The sequence below is a fragment of the Ambystoma mexicanum genome, chromosome 4q, assembly GCF_040938575.1.
Source record: "Ambystoma mexicanum isolate Mex_15411 chromosome 4q, UKY_AmexF1_1, whole genome shotgun sequence".
NCBI lineage: Eukaryota > Metazoa > Chordata > Amphibia > Caudata > Ambystomatidae > Ambystoma > Ambystoma mexicanum.
The window spans coordinates 939,505,803-939,525,663 of NC_090928.1; positions in this window are offsets into that span (position 1 = coordinate 939,505,803).

The following is a 19,861-nucleotide window of genomic DNA, read 5'->3' on the forward strand; positions in this document are numbered from 1 at the left end:
TACCCTCTATTTATCTGAATGGGGAAGAATGTGTGTTTGCCCTTTTTATGGATGTCGGTCAAAGCATGCATTGTTTTAAACTCTTTTCAGGATTAATTTGGATTTCTTTGGGGTCTTCCTGAATATAGAACTTCTACGTAACTCTATCCAATGTGTAAAGCCTTCTGTTTTTCAGAAGGAGATTCATTTTAAGAAGTTGGTATGAGGTCCCCTCGCTACTCTGTTCTCCTGTTGAGGGGATGGTGATTTTGTAACCTCATTATTTTGGTAATCAAATTCAAATTGGTTGGGATGTCGCTCAATCAAGTGACAAGTGCTATTCCAGCTGACATAATTGGTACTGCTCTTGAGCTTCATGGGATGGTTTGTTTGGATTGAGAGAAACTGGTTTATGCAATCAATCAGAGGGGGCAGCCTCGAAGAAAATCATCCCCCTTTAAACAGTGTGTGCCCTTTGGATCCATGAAATTTCAGATGGTATTGCCCAATTTTGATTTCCAGATCCACAATCCCATTGATAGAAATATCCTTTGTGTCAACATTTTTGAGTTCTCAGAGAGGAGGTTTGAGAGGAATTTGATGAATCTCCCCATTTCCTAGCCAAGGTTTATAAAATGTTTGTTTTGAAAGCAAGGTAACCTGTGAACCTGTCTCTACCAGAGCTGATAAAGCACACTGACAGGAGAATAGAATGTACCTTCTTTAGAGTCTAGTTTACAAAGAAATTGCGCGTTATTAGACTGCTTGGCATGACATTTCTTGATGTTACTTATATTTCGCACTTGACCTTGGGTCGGCACTATGTATATCTTTCAAAGGCGAGTTTCCTTGGGAACCCTTTTGGAATGAACATGCGTTTGGAGATGAGATATGGAGAAGGTCTATCCATCCTGTCCAGAAACTATAGGGTTACTTCACCTTTCTGAGGACAATCTTCAGAATCCTCTAGGAGTGAGGATACCTCTACTGTTTCTGGATATTCTGGGTTTATAATATCAGTTTTATCAAATTGGATTTCGTATGTAGGGGTTTCTTTGCACTTTTCAGCCTCATTTTCTACATTCTCGGATTCAGGGACTTCTATTTTGAACCACTTTTCTTTAGGAGGTTTCACTCCATCTCTGAAAGACAATACTCACTTTTCTGGGTTTTCCGGGTTCTCCTCTGTCTCAATGGTGACTATACTCATTTTGTTTTCTGGGAACTTCACTAATTTTTTCTGTTCCCAGTGCAAAGAGTCATCACTTCTATTTTCTTGCCATTCTTTATTTAATTCAGTGGTCGTTGTCTGGGTTAGAAAAGAAGCTTCCTCATAGGCGTGGTATATTGTATCCTCTACAAACCCTTTTTTTTCTTCCACTAAGACGCTGTTACTTAGATTGTTTGCTTCTTGCCATTGTTCCCCTGGGGTACCTAAGCAGGACATTAGGGCATTTTCATGAACACTGGTAGTCTGAGGGTTCTGTTGGGCCCTCAACATTTGTCCAATGTTATCCGTCAATTGTTTGACCTGTTTCTCAAATTGAGAGATTCTTACTTCTCCCATAGATCCATATGAACATCTTGGGTCATATCTTTGTTGGTCCCTGGAAGAGTAGATATTCCTCCTAGCAAAAAAACTCAGGTATAGCTAAAAGTTATCACTATAGCCATCATTTCTGGGTCTCCACTCCCCATGGTTATGGACTCTATTGTCCTGGAATCTAAGAGGAAGAAAATCATTTCGAAAATGTTGATTTGGAGCGGGTGGTGGATTCCTTTCCTGCAAGAAAGTCTGATTAAGATTTCCTGGGGGAACTAACACTTGATTTTGAATATCCCCAATCTCATGGGAGTGTATATGTGGCACATGGTAGGCCTAGAACCCATGTACCATGGAATTATATAGGTATAAGTGTCAGAAGGGTTAGTATTTTGGAACACTAGTTAACTGTTGCTCGATTGCGACTGGACAGAGTGCCTCCTCCATCTGTCATGTTGTTTGGTGTGAGGAGGAGCATTCCTCAAACATCCTGACTCCTGATCCAAAGGAGGGGCACTTTTGCATTTGTCACGTTCGCAGTGATAGGTGTTGAAGATAGTTTGGGAGTTTTGGGGTTGTTTTTGTTTTCTTCACACTTTTGCATCTCATAAATCCTAGTAGCTTGTAAAATCATCCATTCAAGCCTTTGTGACCCATCGAAGTCCCTCACTAATTGGGTGAACATGTATTTTGGGAGTGCATGGAAAAATGGTGTAATGAACTCCCCGCTGTTGGTATTTACTTGCCGAGAAGTCTGTAAGAAGGCATGCTTTAACTCTCAGAATTGGTCATCACCACATACCATAATGTATGCAGCTTTACAAGCCTCTTCTGGGTTTTGAAGCATAGAAAATTGTTTTAAAATTGCTGCCTTGTAATTAGACCATTTATGGTGGTTTAGCCCCGCAAAGAAGCTGGAAAACTCATGGGAGAACATCCATTTGACATACTCTACATTATTCAATTGATTGCTTATTCCAAATGAAGACTCATACAACTCTGGATCTTCCCACACAGAATAGTTGGCATGTTATGATAAGGGGTCATAAAACATTTGATGGCTTTGATTTGTTTGATGAGGTATTTTTGGGCTCTGTCCCTCTTGTGTCTCTGAACTTCTCTCCCTCAGAGTCAGAGATACTGCTGGTGCCCCATTCCCAATTGTCACCAAGGCCCTCTTTACTGTTCTGATTTCTGGAATGCCTTCTAGATGCATGGGACAAAAGCTCGTCCCATTGATCTTTGTGATGGGATTTTTCTGGGTTATTTTCCCAGGATCTCTTTTCAGAGGTGGGATAATATTGGGTTTCTTCCTCTGAGTGCTGGAAATAAATGCTGTCTCTTCTCCTGGATGGCCTTGAAGTATCCTCCCAGTTTCCTCAAGGGACGAGAATTTTTTTTAATGCATTTTCTAGACTGCAGATGTTCTCTTTCTATCTCAGCCAAGTGACCTAGATGATTTGTCTGCAGGATAATGTTCTGCATTTTCAGAACTCTCAATTCCTCTTTATATTTTTCCTCAGGCCTTCATTGTATCTTCATTTCCACACACCCCCTCCTGAAATGCTGAATGGGGCACCCTCTCCCCTTTTTGCTGGTAAAGGCGAGAAGTCATCTGACTGATAAAAAATGCTCTCCTTACTGGTCAGAAAAATTTGAGAGTGCGGATGTTAGATTCTGCTCAGCCGTCCAATAGGATGTTTTAGGTGGGTTGAATGAGACTTTTGGCAAAAGGCAATAGCCCCCCCCCTAACATAGTACTTGCCTCTCATGGTTGTCGTCTGCGTAATTTTGGGGCCATTTCATTATACATAACTCCTTGGTGTAATTTTCCATTTCTTTCCATTTCAATAATCATTTTATGCTTACACGGACTAACAACTCTCTTAAATCACACATATTGGCCTGATTGGTTCTTCTTATTCTTCAATTCCATTCTCACTATGTCATTTTGAATTACCCTAGTCCTTTCTTGACTTTTCTCTTGCCAGTGCAGCATTTCCTTTTCAAAATCCTCTTTTAGTTGAACTGCCAGTTCCAGGTCAGTCTCTATTTGTTCCAATTTGTCCTGCTATGGCATCTTTCACATTGGCAAGTTCTTTGGAAGATATTTGACTCAGGCCTTCATTTTCAGGTGCCTGATTCAGTTTTTGTGTCAGTTGCTGCTTCACATGAATAAAAGCATCACTCTCTTATGAGAGCTGATCTCTCTGTCTTTTTGTGACACTTACATCTGACAAATTTGATCAAATGTGTTTTTGGACTCAACTTCTTTGAAAATTAATTTACTATGTTCTTGTTTTAATTCCTCTATGTATAGTTACAGTGTCACAATGCTGTCAAACAAGGCATTATTACATGCAAACTGGTAATATTTTTTTCCTTGTAGCTTATTTTCTGCCTCCATTAACTGATTATACGTGTCCTGGAGACTCAAAAACGGTGTCACTTAGTTCTTTAGCTCATCACAAGATGTCTTAATTTCAACTTGCATTTGATCCATGACATTGTGCTGTTGCAATATGGAAACCCGACTTTCTTTGAGTGTTGCTTGCAGTTAAACAATTTCTTCCAGTTTGCTTTCATTGCTTCCTGTCTCTACTCTTCGCCCTTTGCAACTCATCCAGAACAGGACTGCGAGACTTGTCCTTGGCCTCAAGCCCAGGGACCGTATCTCTCCAGGACTAAATTCGCTATACTGTCTCCCAGTGGCTGCGAGGATTAAGTTCAAAACTCTCTGCATCATCCACAAGGCCTTCTGGGGCCTTGGGCCAAAATACCTTCAACTCTCTCTTCCTAAATATCTTCCTTCTCAAGCTCTTCGCTCATCCACCTCCAACTACCTCAGGGTCAGCCGCTTCTCCAGGCAACCAGCTGGGGGTAGATCTCTCTCTGCAGCAGGGGCCTCCCTCTGAAACAGCCTTCCTGCCTCCCTGAAACTTGAGGAGAACCATCTCTGGTTCCGGAAGCACCTCAAAACCTTCCTCTTTGCTTCCGCTTTCTCTCCCTCTCTCCCCTGCTAAAATCACTGAACCTGCACTGAATCTGCAACTGGGCCACTCACCGATCTCAGTCCTTGGCCCAGCCACTCTTCCCTGCACTGCCTACCTGCACTACGGGACTGTCTCTGTACCCCACAGCCCCTTCTCCCGGCACTTACCTTACACTTGCCACCAGCTGGCCCTTTTATTTATCTTGTGTTCTACTAACCATGTACTGCACTTTCCTTGCACTTGCCACCAGCTGGCCCTATTATTTATCTTGTATTCTACTAACCATGTACTGCACTTTCCCTTCTCCCCCTCCCCTTGCACTTTTCCCAGTTCCCCAACCCTTGCACTTGCGCGATCTGAATGACACCTGGCCTAGCAGGATCGTTGTCTGTCTCCCCTTGTCCCCCCCCCCCGCCTCGTCGCGCCTTGAAACACTTGTGTATAGGCGCGTTACAAATGCCATATCATCATAACATTTGCTTACCACTCTGCAGCTCTTCCGAATTTTTCTTGACCTTTTCTTGGCACTGTTTAATCTGAGAATCACTGTCTGCTCACCTGCCACCCACCAATTGGAGGTGGAAGTACATGTCTGTAGATAGGCAGTTTCAAATGTTCTTCTGTGACATTTGAAGTCATATATAGCCTCGGTAGGTACTGGTCTATTCGGCCTCTCTTATCTCATATGTCCACTTCCTGTGAGGCGATTCTGTCTAACATCTCTCTCTTCTAAGCGTCAGTATTTGTGGCTGTCCAATCCCCTTTTAAATAAAACTATGAAATAGCACTGCTATGTCAGACATTTCTCTGTTTAAAATGTAACAACCTCCCTACAACAGTTCTCACTAAACAGAAATGCAAGCCTTTCTCATTCACTTAATCAATTACAAGTCCAATTTAGACCTTAATAATTTAATATGTAACAATCCAGGATAAGACTTACCCAATTCTGTCTACTTCCCTTTTTTTGCAAATAGATAACACCCCTTACACAATTGACATGTCCGAATTTTTTAAAAACTCGATAACAACAAAGTACTGAAGCTCTTTGTATGTAAATGGGTTGTAGAGTGGAAAATGTATATTCAACATGTATATAGGCTAGCTTTACTTTAGTGATGTTTCTATTTAATTACTGTGTAAAAGTGTACCTTTCTCACTTTCAATGGGCAACTTAAAAATGTGAAAATGAGTAGCAATTAATCTCACTTTCCATTTTATCTAAAACAGCTTAGCAATAACAACAATATTCTGTTTGATGGTATACCAAGGAATTACTTCAATTATATTCTTTTTCTAGGTACACACACAGTGAGATACCCATTTAACTCTCCACTAATTCTTCTGTGCTAGACATCATTACACAGAGAAAGTGTCAGGGGATCTCACTGTATGCACACCATGGGACCTAGTCTATAAAATATATGTTTTTCCAGAAGCGCATACACTTCTGTAATGTTCCATAACTTCTTGGGCGGCACAATCCATGTATGTATCCCCACCCCTCAGTACTGACAAATAACAGGGACCAAGATTTAATCTAATTACCTTTTATAGTATCACTCCCCTCAGCATGGTTCCCCTTTCATATTATACTCACATATGAATTTCTTGTGGCTGTCCCAGAGACAGGTGGACACCCTCTTGTGGACTGGTTCAATGATGGAGCCCCCGACAAACCTTGCAAACTCCTTTGCAAATTAACCACCAATCCCTTTCCCCTGCATTCTATCCTTGGGACAACTATATGTATTTTTCAAGTGAGTAGATCTGCCTCAGACTGTCAATGTTAAGCATGTCATGCTATTTAGCCCCTGTGCCTGATATATTTTTCCGCTCTTACCACTTGACCACCAGGTATGCATCATTCAATCAAACACTGCTCCTATCTGAAGACATGTGACGATGGGCGTGCCTCTGCGCTCTATTATTGCCTTTTTTGTAAGTCATTTCTGTTTGAAATGACACCCTGGTATTCAAGAAGTATACAGCCTCATTCATTATGCGTGAAGTGTGGGAAAAAAAATGGGGTAATGCAGTAGTAATTCCATTACCGCCACATTACCGCACTGCCGAACTACATGTTTGCTGGTACAGTGGTAGGTTTAACTCCAACAGAAAGTTGGTGGTAATACGTCCTCCCTACCTCAAAAAATCAGCAGAATTAACACCAGTGAAATTACCACCAGTGGTTGTTGAAATCCCAGTGGAGTGCTATGGACTTCAAAAAATTGGCATTTACACCACCTATCACCACTTGTAAACCCATGATAAATCCGCTGGACCAAGTGGTAATTCCATTTGGCAGCAGTTTGGCAGAGGTATGTCTGGACTAGCGCAAAACTCGTAATGAGGACAGAAAAGTACAAATACTGTTGCAGCCATATCAGCCTGGACTTGGAGAAACTTCCTTGTGGAAGCATATGGTAGTGGTAGCAAATAAGAGAGACGTATCTTCAATCTCTGTACATGTCTCATTGCTAGTGATGTCAGACCCACATCGTGATAATAGGCATCCTGTTAGTCCAAAGGTGTCATGAACACCCTTTGGTGTTCCAGCAGCAGGATCTTATGCACTGTTTCCATTGTGAAACTGATATGGTGTATCTACCTGCTGAGCTTCTTTAAATTAGGGCAAATCAAAAACGTCCTTATGTTTTAAGGAATATGAAAACATGAGAGTAAAATCATTTTACCATTTCCTGTGTAGATAATTGCCTTCTTATCCAGCGTATCCATCATGGATTTTAATGCTTGCTGACAAATTCAATCCCTGAAGTCCGCAAAGACATCATAGACATCATATTGAATACGGACACTCCACTATTCAATAGGTCCAAATATCCTTCACAACGATCCTCCAATTCTGAGCGAATTCCTGTAGACAACCGACTATCAGTAGAGCCTTCCGGCTGTGCTTGCTTGTAATGATGGTCATGACAGCTGGTTTGACGGTGTGACAAAAGGTTATGAAGCTTGAGGTTTTCCCCTCAGTGAAGAGCTTGCCAAATACCTCAGGAAACCTTTTGTCTTCTGAAATGAATAAAATGGTTGTATTCTAGCCAACACCTTTGAGTCTGAACTTTACCTACCTGACATGCAGAGGAAGTGAGTAAACCATAATCTCATAGCATTTATTAATCATATTGTCAAGATTTTGCCAACACAGAGCTTGCCCCCCATGAAAGGTGTAAGTAGTGGTATGCTCTTCTGACTGTTGTTGATCTGACAATCTCCTATCGAGGTGTTGTCTTGCTGACGTTCTGTCAATTCTGATAATGTTAGTTGCCCTGTTATGGTGTCCATAATAGTCTACAATATTAGTTGAGATTGTTGCCCATTGTGAGGAAGCACATCACTATATCATTCTTCCTAGTTCATTTTCTCATACACAGTCAAAAGGTCGTCTATGATTGAATATGCAATGTAAGCCTGGAACTCAATTGTGTGCAGGCAAAGAATTGAGCATTCACACAGCTTCTTCAGCTTCACTTAAAGCCAAACCAGCCAAGTACCTCCTGCTCTGCCTTTCGCCAAGCACTGAGGTTTCAAGGTTGGAAAAAGAGGTGGTTCAACTTTAAGTCCCCTGCCAGATTCTGGGGACCAGCCAGGTGGTGACAGAGGTGGCAGGTGCCAACCCAAGCTATTGATGGTAGGACAGGGGGCAGTATGGTGAGATTACCATGATCACCCAACCTTGCTCCCCATCACATGGCAGTGGATAATCATAGTGGCACAACACATGCCAGTCTTGAGTGACCTGACCTCCTCCCATACAACTAGCACATCAAGGCAAGCAATACTTGGAAGCTTATGTCCTGATTAAAACCATGGTGAGACCCTACATGGTAGTATTTGTGCTCTCCCTGAAGAGATACAAAATTCCCACACAGAAAATTAAATGTTCCCTTTAAGGAAATGGTTACTCTGCACAGGAAAATGGTAGCAGATGTGTTAATGCTGTTGCAGTTTTACCCAGGACTTCCGAGGGCTCATTTCATGAGGTTCACAGGACCCACAGTGAACTCTAGGGTTATGAAAATGCAATGTTGCCTTTTCCTGACTTCCTGACTGCTGAGAGTTCAGCACAGAAGGTAAAGATTCGGAAGCATGGTTCCCCAGTGAGAGATGTGTATGCTAGCAATGCATTGCTTCAATTTTCCCACTCGCTCAGTGAACCAAAGTATTTTGAAAGCCCTAAATCAAGACCTCTGCTCAGCACAGGCATATCACATAAGTGTCAGCGAAGCTAAATATTAAAAGCTACGATAGCAAAAATGCCAACTGTGGTCTTTCTCTGTGACCCCATAAACCCAAAGCAGCCTCTTGGCAACCAATCCCATCACCAATCTAATTATAGATCCTGGGTGCAGACCCTGACTGAAGACCAAAATAAGGGCAGGAGGGACAACAGTATAAAAGTACCCATTCCCCACTGTGCAGTGTAAAAAGCAAGAGCAGGAGGTCTATATTCGGAAAACGCAGGAGCCTAGTGAGTGGTGAAGGAAGCAGAGGCTGCATTAATGAAAGAGGCTAGAGAGCTGCCAGCATTGGATATTAAGAGGAGGCGGAGACAGCTAGGAGCCTCAAAGAGGAAGTGGTAACATTAGAGAGAGGAACATAGCACAGGAGGAGGCATAGCAACAGAGGAACGACTGGGTAGGAGAAATTTGTTGACAAGGAAAGGTGGTAACAGCAGGGGATGAGGGAGTGCAGGAGCAGTTGGTGTGATTTAAGGGATTAATAATATACGCTGTACCAACATCCAAGGAGGGTGGTTACAGGAGGATTAAAACATCTAGAAATGGAAGTAGAAGTTATTAGGGGATGATACAATACAGGAAGATGTGATAATAAACAAGTAGAAGAAGGAGGAACCGACATCAGTATGCTAGTGACTCCGAGACTTTAACATCAGGAAGAGAGAGAAATGGAGGTGGATCACGGAATACAAGAGACAATGGAAGTGAAGTGGAACGGAGGAGATTTGAGGTACATAAGAAGAAGACATGACAGAGGAAATTACAAAAAGAACAGGAGGTATTTTAAGGGTAACCCGATTTGGAAGAGAGACCAGTGCAAACCAGAGAGCCACAATCTGAGAGGTAGGCACAGGGATTTAGAGCATCAGGTCACTAGAGGAGTACTGAGGTGAAGAGTGAGAAAGAGCATTTAGAAAGCCAGGTAAGGCAGAGTCTGGTGGGACCAGCTGGCCCCAAGCAGGAACACTCAGGTGTAGGAGGAATGAGACAAGGTCAGGGAGACTATCCTAAGGGCATAGAGGAGGAGGAAAGAAAAATCAGAAGGAAGTCAAGGCCAGGCCAAACCCAATGGACCTCTTCCAGATCTCATTGATGGTGAAATCCACTTTACAACAAAGTGAAATGTGGGTTAATGGACACTGGAAAGCTCACATCTAGTTCAGACAAATAAAATGAGTCCATGTCACCATAAAGGGTGAGAAGCCCTCTGCTGGAACTCTGTGAATTAAGGCATTTACTGCCGAGAAAGGCTCAGGAACCCGTATGCCAGTAAATATACTTTGATGAATTGCCATCTGGAAAAGTTGTCAAACCCTGGATTCTTTTTTAATTAAATAGTAAAATAATGTGGGTAATTTCATCTCTGAAAGGGGAATCTGCTAATCAGAATCACCTTTCATAAGCTCCATGCGAAAAGCATGGTGTGTACTTGTACCCTCTGCTTCAGTATCCCGATTGGCAGAACTGCTATATCAGTGGCACAGAGCAGGTTCAGAGGTCTCAGGTGCCCTCTTCGCAGCTGCAGTGACATCCAGGTCGCTGCAGCGCAGGGGCTGCATATGAAATATGCACCCCTTTTCCAAACAATGGATAACCTTGAAAATCCTGTCCTGGGGCATGCTAAATTGTAAACATACAATATACCTGAGTTAGGGTATGGTGGCCAGCATCTTTCAGAGTTATATGAGAGACATTGAATTGATATCGCACTTGTGGCAGCCCTGTGGACCCAATTCATCTCTGGAAGGGTAATGTGTATTCCCTGTGACAGGGTAGACACTGCCCTACTGGCTGGAAAGTAGCCTGGTGGGCTTGCCTCTCTTTGTTCCTTTGTAAGAGGAGGTAACACCTTTCTCTCAGGGACTGCAACTCCACAGAATGCTGGCCTGGGAACAGGAATCAAAGGGCACACCTTTTCACAAAGAGCCTTGCCTCACACCAGGCGGATTCATTTCTAAAGGCCTTTGTTTTTAGTGAGAATGGAAGGGGATGTGGTTAGAGTAGTCAGGTGCACTCTGTTCAGGGGATGAAGACTTCCACCATCTTCAACTTCTCCACCTCTCAGTCCCCTCCCCACCACTTCCTCTTGAGCAAAGTGTTTTGGGTTTGACATAAGAAGGGCAAAGTCCACTCATTTCAAGAGCAGGGATTGAACCCCTATAGCAGGCTAGCTTTAGTCCAATCACCTGGAGACGTTTACGTATAAAAGAAGGGGTCTCCCACCACTTCTTGGAATCAACTTGAAGCATCTTTGGCTCATCACTTGAGAACATTTTGTTGGGCCCTGCTGGGAGAGCAGTCTTTTCCAGAGTCCTCCAGTTGTGAGGTGAAGGCAGGTGTTCCAAGGCAGGGGCAAACTCTATCCCCTAACCGTCCCCAGGGACCATTGGGGGAGAACTGCTTTTGAAACAGGACCTGCCTCTCTGCCAGCCACAGCGATAACCTCAGTTTGTTGGAGGACCCCTGTAGTTGTGTGACAGCCTCCCCTGTGTTTGGGAACATGTGAAAAGGACGCATCTTGTCCCTGAGCTCGTGGGTTGACACTTACAGCCAAGGCAGCTGGGATCCTAGTGTTTTTACCGTTGAATTGCTTCGAGCATGTTTCAAGAATTGTTCCACAAATTGAAAACAGCAGCACTCTCTGTTGCTATCTTTTGCTCTCTCCCAATCTTCACACAGCACCAGGAGATCTGATTTGGCACTGCTGAACAACCTAGAATGGGAAAGAAGGTACTATTCACTGCTACCTTCCCTGTGGTCCACGTTTGGCTCCTAGATTCTGGTTGGGTCACTTTGAACCCTGTTTGCTCACACGCTCATATCATTTTTTAAGAACATTGTTGCCTTTACCTGCCTTTCACCCTGATTCATTACTCAGAGTGCTGCATCTACTATCGTAGCTTATTCTGTGTTCTTTCATCAGGGGTGGGTTTTGTATAGTGTTTTTCTAGTTATTATTGCACATGGTGTGTTGAGTTAAAGTTTATATATTGTTATAGAACCTTGATTGGACATTTCTTTATTTCGCTACTGTAACACTTCTTTGTCTGGGTTGCTACTGAAGCACATTCACATCTCTCTTAAGAGTTTAGCATTCCCTCGGCCCATGTTATCACAAAAGGTGAAGGAGGTATCTCTTGAATGTGCCTGTTTTACTTTGATGATTGTGCTGGCTCTTGCTTTGTAGAAGTGTGCGGGCTCAGTGGGCGTTTTAGCCTCTACTCATTCTTGTACTCCTGCAGTTTATTCTTCACCTTTACATCAGGCACTGAGATGGTGCCTGAAGAGAAAGGGACCCATTCTCATTCAACGAGAACCAACCTAACATGTGTTTGGGAAGATGTCATTTTTAATTAAGTTACAACCTATTGTGTTAAATCCCCCAATAAAGACACTGAAGTATGATATCCTTCTTAGTCACTGGCAGAATCCTAGACAAGAGGCGCCAGAATTGGTATTTAGTATAAACTGGCTAGAAAACCGCAATCTCAAGGCAAGTAGGCTCACACTACTGCTATAAGAGAAGAGGAACATTTTCCCTGTGTTTTCTCTGCTTTGTAGGAAAGCCAAATTGAGTGGGACAATCCATAATACAGGGGAGTCGCTCACACACCATACTAGAACCAGTCCTAACCCAAATCTGGTAAAATACTACTCAAGCAGTTAGAGCAAGAATAAACACATCCATACTCGTATACTTTTGAGAGTGTACCTTTAGAGTTGAGGCGTGGAAAACATTACACCAGCTAATCCATCAATGACATGGCTCTTCTGATGACCTTCAGGGCCCAGAAGATTCCGGCAGCAATCCAGAGTGGGAACAGGATCAGGAACTAAGCAAGACAACTAAATCTGCGACCAATGAATCAGGATCAGCAGCAACGTCAGCACCGACTCAAACGGCCCGCTTTTTATCATAAGCCCATGCTGAAGAGAGACCAAAGAGAACTAGACAACCAAGTGTCAATCCAAAACACCCATCTTTTCAGACATCAGCAGCCAGGCCCCCACAGAATTCAAACTAGCACATATGTTCAGCCCTGGGAGAATCAGGAGATGAAGAAGGAACTCCCAACCTTGGCATATCGTCTGAACAAAATAGAAACAGGGCACCTGGCCCTTCTCAGAACTTTCCAGAACTGATGGCCATGTCCACCAGTTTCCTTTCTTCAAAGTACATAAAAGAAGGCCATTGCTCCCTCAAACCACCTTTGGGGCTACCCACAGGGGTCAAGTGGGTACAGCAGTGGAGATCCATCAGATTAGACATGCCAGTCAGAACCAGTGTGTTATGGGGAAGATTGCCTGGAGAACCCCATCACAACCACTGGTTAATCAGGTCAGGCTAGTCCGAGAAGCTTCCGTCTTGGCAAAACCCTGGTGAGACAATGCTGGGGACATATATGCTCCCCTTCCCTGCGGGTAACAATCTAAAAGAGAAGTGAGAGGTAACAAAATCAGGGTGGAAGTGACATTAAGAAGGTAACATCAAGGTGAGAGAGTGATATAGAGATGGCTGAAGGAATAACATGAGCTGGCAGTAGTAACCAAGATGGTAAGGATGTGATTGGAGGTATAACATTAGGAAGAGCATACGACACCTCGGGAGAATTAAAGGCCAGAAGAGGAGATGGTTTAGAAGTAACCAAATTTGACAGAGAGGCTAGAGTGGACAGGGGGGCACACCCCTAAGAGGAAAGAGCATAGACCAGAATGTCAGGTGGCAAGAAAAGGGCTGAGTTAAAGAGAAAGAGCATTTAGACTGCCAGATCAGGTAGGTTCCGATGGGGGTGGTTGACCATAGGTATAAACAATCAGTGGGATAAGGATTGAGATGGGATGAGTGAGACTGAGAGGAGGTCAGAGTGCAGGTGCAAGTAAAACTAGATAGAAACCCAGACTAGACCGCATGGGCCCCTCTATGCCTATTTCTGCTTACTGCATCCACTTACCTGCCTGCTCATGAGACTTTCCAACAGATTGAGTAATGGGATACAGCTCCCTTGAATATTTGCATCTAATTCAGAGTAAAAAGAATGGTATGGTTCACCCCAATGCCTGCAATGTCAGAATAGTTGAGGTCACCCCTTGTGGAACTGCATTACCTGGCAGGTTGAAGGTTCACCTCGGCAACCAATCATCCCCTGGTCACTTGGTTGTCCAGAAACAAGGACAATAACTCCTTAGTCATGAGATGATTCCTGGCTCTGCAGCCAACTCTTCTTACGTTGTCCATAAGGAGGCCAAGCTACAGCCAAATGTGGAATACCTAAGCAGATACCCTGTGAAAGAGCATCATGGGAGGCAGAAAAAGAGAGATATGTCATGAAGTGCTTTGACTGTCTTTGGGGGAATCTCACAGGGTCATGAAAGGGGCTGGGTATCTCCCCACACAAGTGGAAGATGTGGCCATTATTGGCAGGGGAGGATTCCCTGGTTGCCCCCTCGATTAGTCCCCATCACATGGCATGGGATAGTCAGATGAAGCTCAATGTCTGTATCTTTAAGAGACTCAGCACCTGTACAAGGAAGCATTAGAATACATGTCAGGAGTAATACAAGGTTACTGATGATGTCCCAGTAAGAGAATAGAGCGTTTGTGCTTCAAACAAATCTGTAGTGTACACATCTCTTACTTATGGTTCCATTCAAACACCGAGAAAAGGTCTCTTCAGCATGCTTCACAGACATATGCAGACACCAAACACACATTGGATTTCTCTATGCTACCGGCGCTGTGAGACCATGTGGAACAAACAAACTGAGTGAAATGTTCTGTGACAGTCAGTCTATGAGCTGGAGCAGAGCACAGAAGCAAATTACATTCTAGGCTGTTTCTTGTTCAGCACGTCTGCCTGATTAAAGCACAAGAGAACTATGGGGAAACGGCACCATTCCTAAAATGCTTTTCTCTCACTTACCAAAAGTAGAGGCTCCTGCAGTGCACAAAACAAAGCACGAGAGTCTGCATCTCTCAGCGAAAAATGGGGAGCAGACCCGGGGTAACTGACAGAGGTGGAAACTAATATGTGAAATTGTAGCTCATCTTCATAAAGGCTGTTTCCCCAGAAAACCCCAAAACCAATGCAGGTAAACCAATTAAGAGCAACACATTATTGGTCATCATTCATTACCTCTAAGAGGGTCAGACCCTCACAGGGAGGCTAAGCCCAGGACCTAGACTACAGGCATATAAAAGCACAAGCTCAGAGACAGGTGGTGTGGTTATTTGGAGTAGGACCTAGAAGCAGGATTTTGTAGGGGGTTGGAGGAAGATAATACATTTGGAGCAGTGACATCTCTAGGGTAGGGGCAGGAAGGGTCCCTGCCTTCCCTTCAATATGTTGTACCCACCTTTGTGCCCTCCACCCCTTCCCAGCCAGCACAGAACAGAAGGGCAATCCACTTCAGGGCTAATGCGTCAGGACCAACATCATGGGTACAATCCACCAGAGGTGCCCCCTACCACTCGAAGTGGTTTATTTGAGAGGGAATGTTGGCATGGCCTGGATGGTGTGGTGCTTCTGTTGTGGGGAGTGGGGTGCAGGGGACAGCTATGGGGCTTGTGCTCTGGCTGTTGGGGGGCAGGATGCCAGGTATGGGGCTTGCAATGTTGGTGGTGGGGGGCAGGATTCCCGGGTTAGGTCATGTGATCTGGGTGGTGGGGTGACTTGATACCAGGTATGGGGCTCATGCTCTGGGTAGCGGGGGCAGGATGCCAGCTATGGAGCTTGTAGTCTCTGGGTAGTGGGGGACAGGATGCCAATTATGGGGTTTTTACTCTGGGTGGTGAGGGTAGAATGCCAAGTATGGGGGGCTGTGCTCTTGGTAGTGGGGTGCTGGATGCAAGCTGTGGGGCTTGTGCTCTGGGTGGTGGCGGCAGGATGCCAGGTATGGGGCTTGACATCTAGGTGGTGGGGGTAGGATGCCAGATGTAGGGCTTGTGCTGTGGGTGGAGAAGGGCAGGCTGCCAGCTATGGGCCTTGTGCTCTGGGTAGTGGGGAATAGGATGCCAATTATGAAGCTTGTGCTCTGCGTGGAGGGGGGGGCAGAATGCCAGGTATGCAGTCTTGTGCCCTGTGTAGTGGGGGCGGGGGGGCAGGATGCCAAGAATGGAGCTTGCAATTCTGTGGGGGGGGGGGTGATTGGGGGTGGGGGAAGGCTGCAAGGTATGGGAGTTGCAATCTTGGTGGTGGGGGACAGGATGCCAAATATCAGGCTTGAGTTCTGGGTGGTGAGGGGATGGATGCCAGGTATGGGTCTTGCAATCTTGGTGGTGGAGGACAGGATGCCAGGTATGGGGGGCTGTGCTCTGGGTAGTGGGGTGCTGGATGCCAGCTGTGGGGCTTGTGCTCTGGGTGGTGGGGGCAGGATGCCAGGTATGGGGCTTGACATCTAGGTGGTGGGGGTAGGATGCCAGGTGTAGGGCTTGTGCTGTGGGTGGAGAAGGGCAGGCTGTCAGCTATGGGGCTTGTGCTCTGGGTAGTGAGGAATAGGATGCCAATTATGAAGCTTGTGCTCTGCGTGGAGGGGGGGGGGCAGAATACCAGGTATGCAGTCTTGTGCTCTGTGTAGTGGGGGTGAGGGGGGCAGGATGACAACTATGGAGCTTGCAATTCGGTGGGGGGGGTTTGGTGGTGGGGGAAGGCTGCAAGGTATGGGGGTTGCAATCTTGGTGGTGGGGGACAGGATGCCAAATATCAGGCTTGAGTTCTGGGTGGTGAGGGGATGGATGCCAGGTATGGGTCTTGCACTCTTGGTGGTGGGGGCAGTATGCCAGGTATGGGTCTTGTGGTCTGGGTGTTGTGGGGGGCAGGGTGCTATGAATGGGGCTTGCAATCTTGGTGATGGGGGTAAGATGCCAGGCATGGGGTGTGTGTACTGGGTGGTGGGGGACAAGCTGGCATGTATGGGGCTTATAATCCTGGTGGTGGGGGGCATGATGCCATGTATATGGCTTGTGTGATGCATGGTGGGGGTCAGGTTGCCAGGTTTGGGGCTTGTGCTCTGTGTGGTAGGGAAAGGATGTAAGGTATGGGGCTTGCTCTCTGGGTCGTAGTAGTGGTGGGTCATTTTAGATTGGACTTGGGCATTATTGGGGCATTTGAAGCTGCCCTTGGCATATTATTGCAGCCCCTTCAAGGCTATAAACCACATAGGATCAGGCACATGCTGGCACTATTGGTGGATTTGAGGATGCAGTTACATAAGAACCTGTCATACAGGGGCAGGCTTGGGCAAGACTGGCATGGTACTGTTGGAACTGGCATTATGTTGAAACACTTGTGTATAGGCGCGTTATGAATGCCATATAATATCATATTGTGCAGAACGATTAAGCAGCATTATTTTTTTGAAACTGACAAGGCTAAGCTTAACTGGCATGCTGTCACATTGCGCTGAACATTGCCATGTTTAAGAGAACCCTGGGATGTTTAAACATTACCCCAAGCAGGTTGATACTTTTATTAGCAACTTCCTGTCATAGAGCAACAAGGGGTACCCTGAATTAAAAGTGCCTGGCACCATTTGAGCAATAACAAGGTATACTTTGAAGTAACCTGGCATTTTGGTGATAACACCTTGCAACACATTTTCTTAACTAATTCTGTTACATTCTTGCACTTCTGAACTCAATGCTGTGTACTTCATGATATCCTGGCACAATATTAAAACTGGTTTAATTTATACTGACTTGTGATATATACGTGGCATTGAAGACCCTGGCATCAGAAGTATTAGAATATTTAATTTTCCTGACAGAATTGCTTGTAAATACTTATTTTGTATCCAACTTTTCTTGAACATAATGCTGTAGAAATGTACCATGTTTACCTTTTCCGGGTCACTTTGGGCTGCTTCGCGCGTGTCAATTTGGTAAAAACATTTACATTGCCCATTTATAGGTGGTCCCCCTACGTTTGCCTCTAGCCCCTTCAGTGCCCCCCTCAACTTGATTCCCGGAGACACCACTGATTTGGAGGAGGATAGAGACTAGAGGAGGAGAAGGAACATTAGTTTGGGGTAGGAGGAAAGCATCAGGGGGTTGAAAGGAAAGTAGCAAGAGATGGTAATAGAATATCAGAGAGAGGTGGCAGAGGATGATAAGGGGGTAAAAAAAGAGAGATCCTAGTCAGTCAGAAGAGGAAGGCCTGAATGAGCAAGCTTTGCCCACGGCTACAAGCATGTGATGTGACGGCAAAGAGGAGCAGGCCCTTTTCAGGACTATCAAGGGGGTGATGAGTCAGGACCCATGGCTTGGAGGTTGACGGAGGCTCACATAACATCACTACCCGGAGACAGAATGAGTTTGTCAACTCTTTAAACCTGGAACTGAGTACCAAACCAGGGGAAGAAACTCATCAAACTATCAAAGAAGGATTCGGAAACCCCTTAAAGCTGGAACAAAAAATTGAGCAGAAACTTTGCCATTAACTGCAGGTGGTTGTTGGGAATGAACTATTTCTTTTAGCGGTGACAGGGAAGTTTCCCAATCATTGTGAACTATATTACTAAACCTTAAGACTGTTGCACTGTGGTGAAGAAACTAATTATTTTGAGTTTTATTCAGAGAGAACTTTATTTTTGTGTTAGCAAAATCTGTGGTTTCCTCTACCTTATGGCCAGGCTTTTTGGACAGAATTAGCCCTCCTGGCAGATTATAATTTGAATACGTGTGATACTCAATCCCATATGTCTCAAAGTGCAATGGCAAGATCTCATATAAGCACCCTATAAATTGGAACCATGAGCTAGCCTACACATGAGTTTGAGACTGGTAGAGGAGGAGGGACCTACATGTGTTCCCTTAAATCTCAGAAAGGGTTTAACCAAGCCGTGTTTTGCCTCAGGACCCAAAAGCAAATTTGCAAATGTCCGGTAGCTAGTCATTGTGCAGTTGGTTTAACATGAAATGCGTACCTACGGAAGAAAGTTTTTGCTTTTGGGCTAAAACTGGAGAGGGGAGAGATACCCATTTGTTTTGGCGATTTGGCTATTGTGAACGGAGGATAGCAGAGCAGCAACGTACTGGTCTTGGAAGCAAGACCACGCAGAGCAACAGAGGTCAAATCGTAAATCCATGCTTAGAAACCGAAATCGGGTATTGTGCGTTATGGAAAACCAATTAAATACATTCATTTAAAAAGCAGTGCTATAAATTACAATTATTGCATTAGGGTACAGCTCAGAGGCAGATGGATGACAGGTGAAGAGGGACACACAGTGTGTGGGTGTTGTTTGGTTATTAACACGCCCATTGATTGCGCAGGGCCATGCTAATTCCTAATGCCATTCCTGCCCCTCTCTGTCTAAACCCATCCCCCATGTATCTCTTGGAGCTTCCTTTAACGAGCAGCAGGAACACATTTTGTGTTGTAAGGGCCTGCCATTGCTATTTCAAAGCAGTCTTCTGAGAGATAATGTCTTAATTGCAGCTGTGAATGTGCTACTGGTGTAATTACTTAACAAGCTGTATGTGTCCTGAAGTCTGGTTAAAAACAAGCATTGGCAAAGCTAACAGTTTTGGTTTGTGTGTAGGGATTACATGGACATTAGGCAGGGACTGCTACCATAAACCCATGTATCTGCACCATTTTGCAGCTTTTACTACCTTATGAACATGTAATACCATTATCGCAGTGCGTGGACAATGCCCACCCTAGTCCTACTTAAAAGCCTAAGTGTTAGCTTTGCCAAAGCTTGTTTATTTCTCCTTTACTTTGTAGGGCATCTGCCTCCTAGAAGGATGTATTCATAAAAGTAGGGATGCTGGGAATAGTAAATCTAAGAATACGTTGGACCAAACCAGGGCAGGGCCACTGAGGGATTCTGTCCATAAGAATGTGTTAATATGGATGCAATTGTCTGATGAAATACTGACACAAAGTTATAGGGCAAAGGTAATGTAGGAGGGAGAGAAGGCCGGGGCAGGTGGAACTTTTGAAGACACAGATAGTATAGCAGTTGCTGATATTGCAATTAATATGTTGTCAGTTTTGTTTCAGAATTAAAAGTGATCAAAACACGGTCATCTTGGATTGGATAAACATTTTCATGAAGTGTTGGTAAAGACAGAGGGTGCT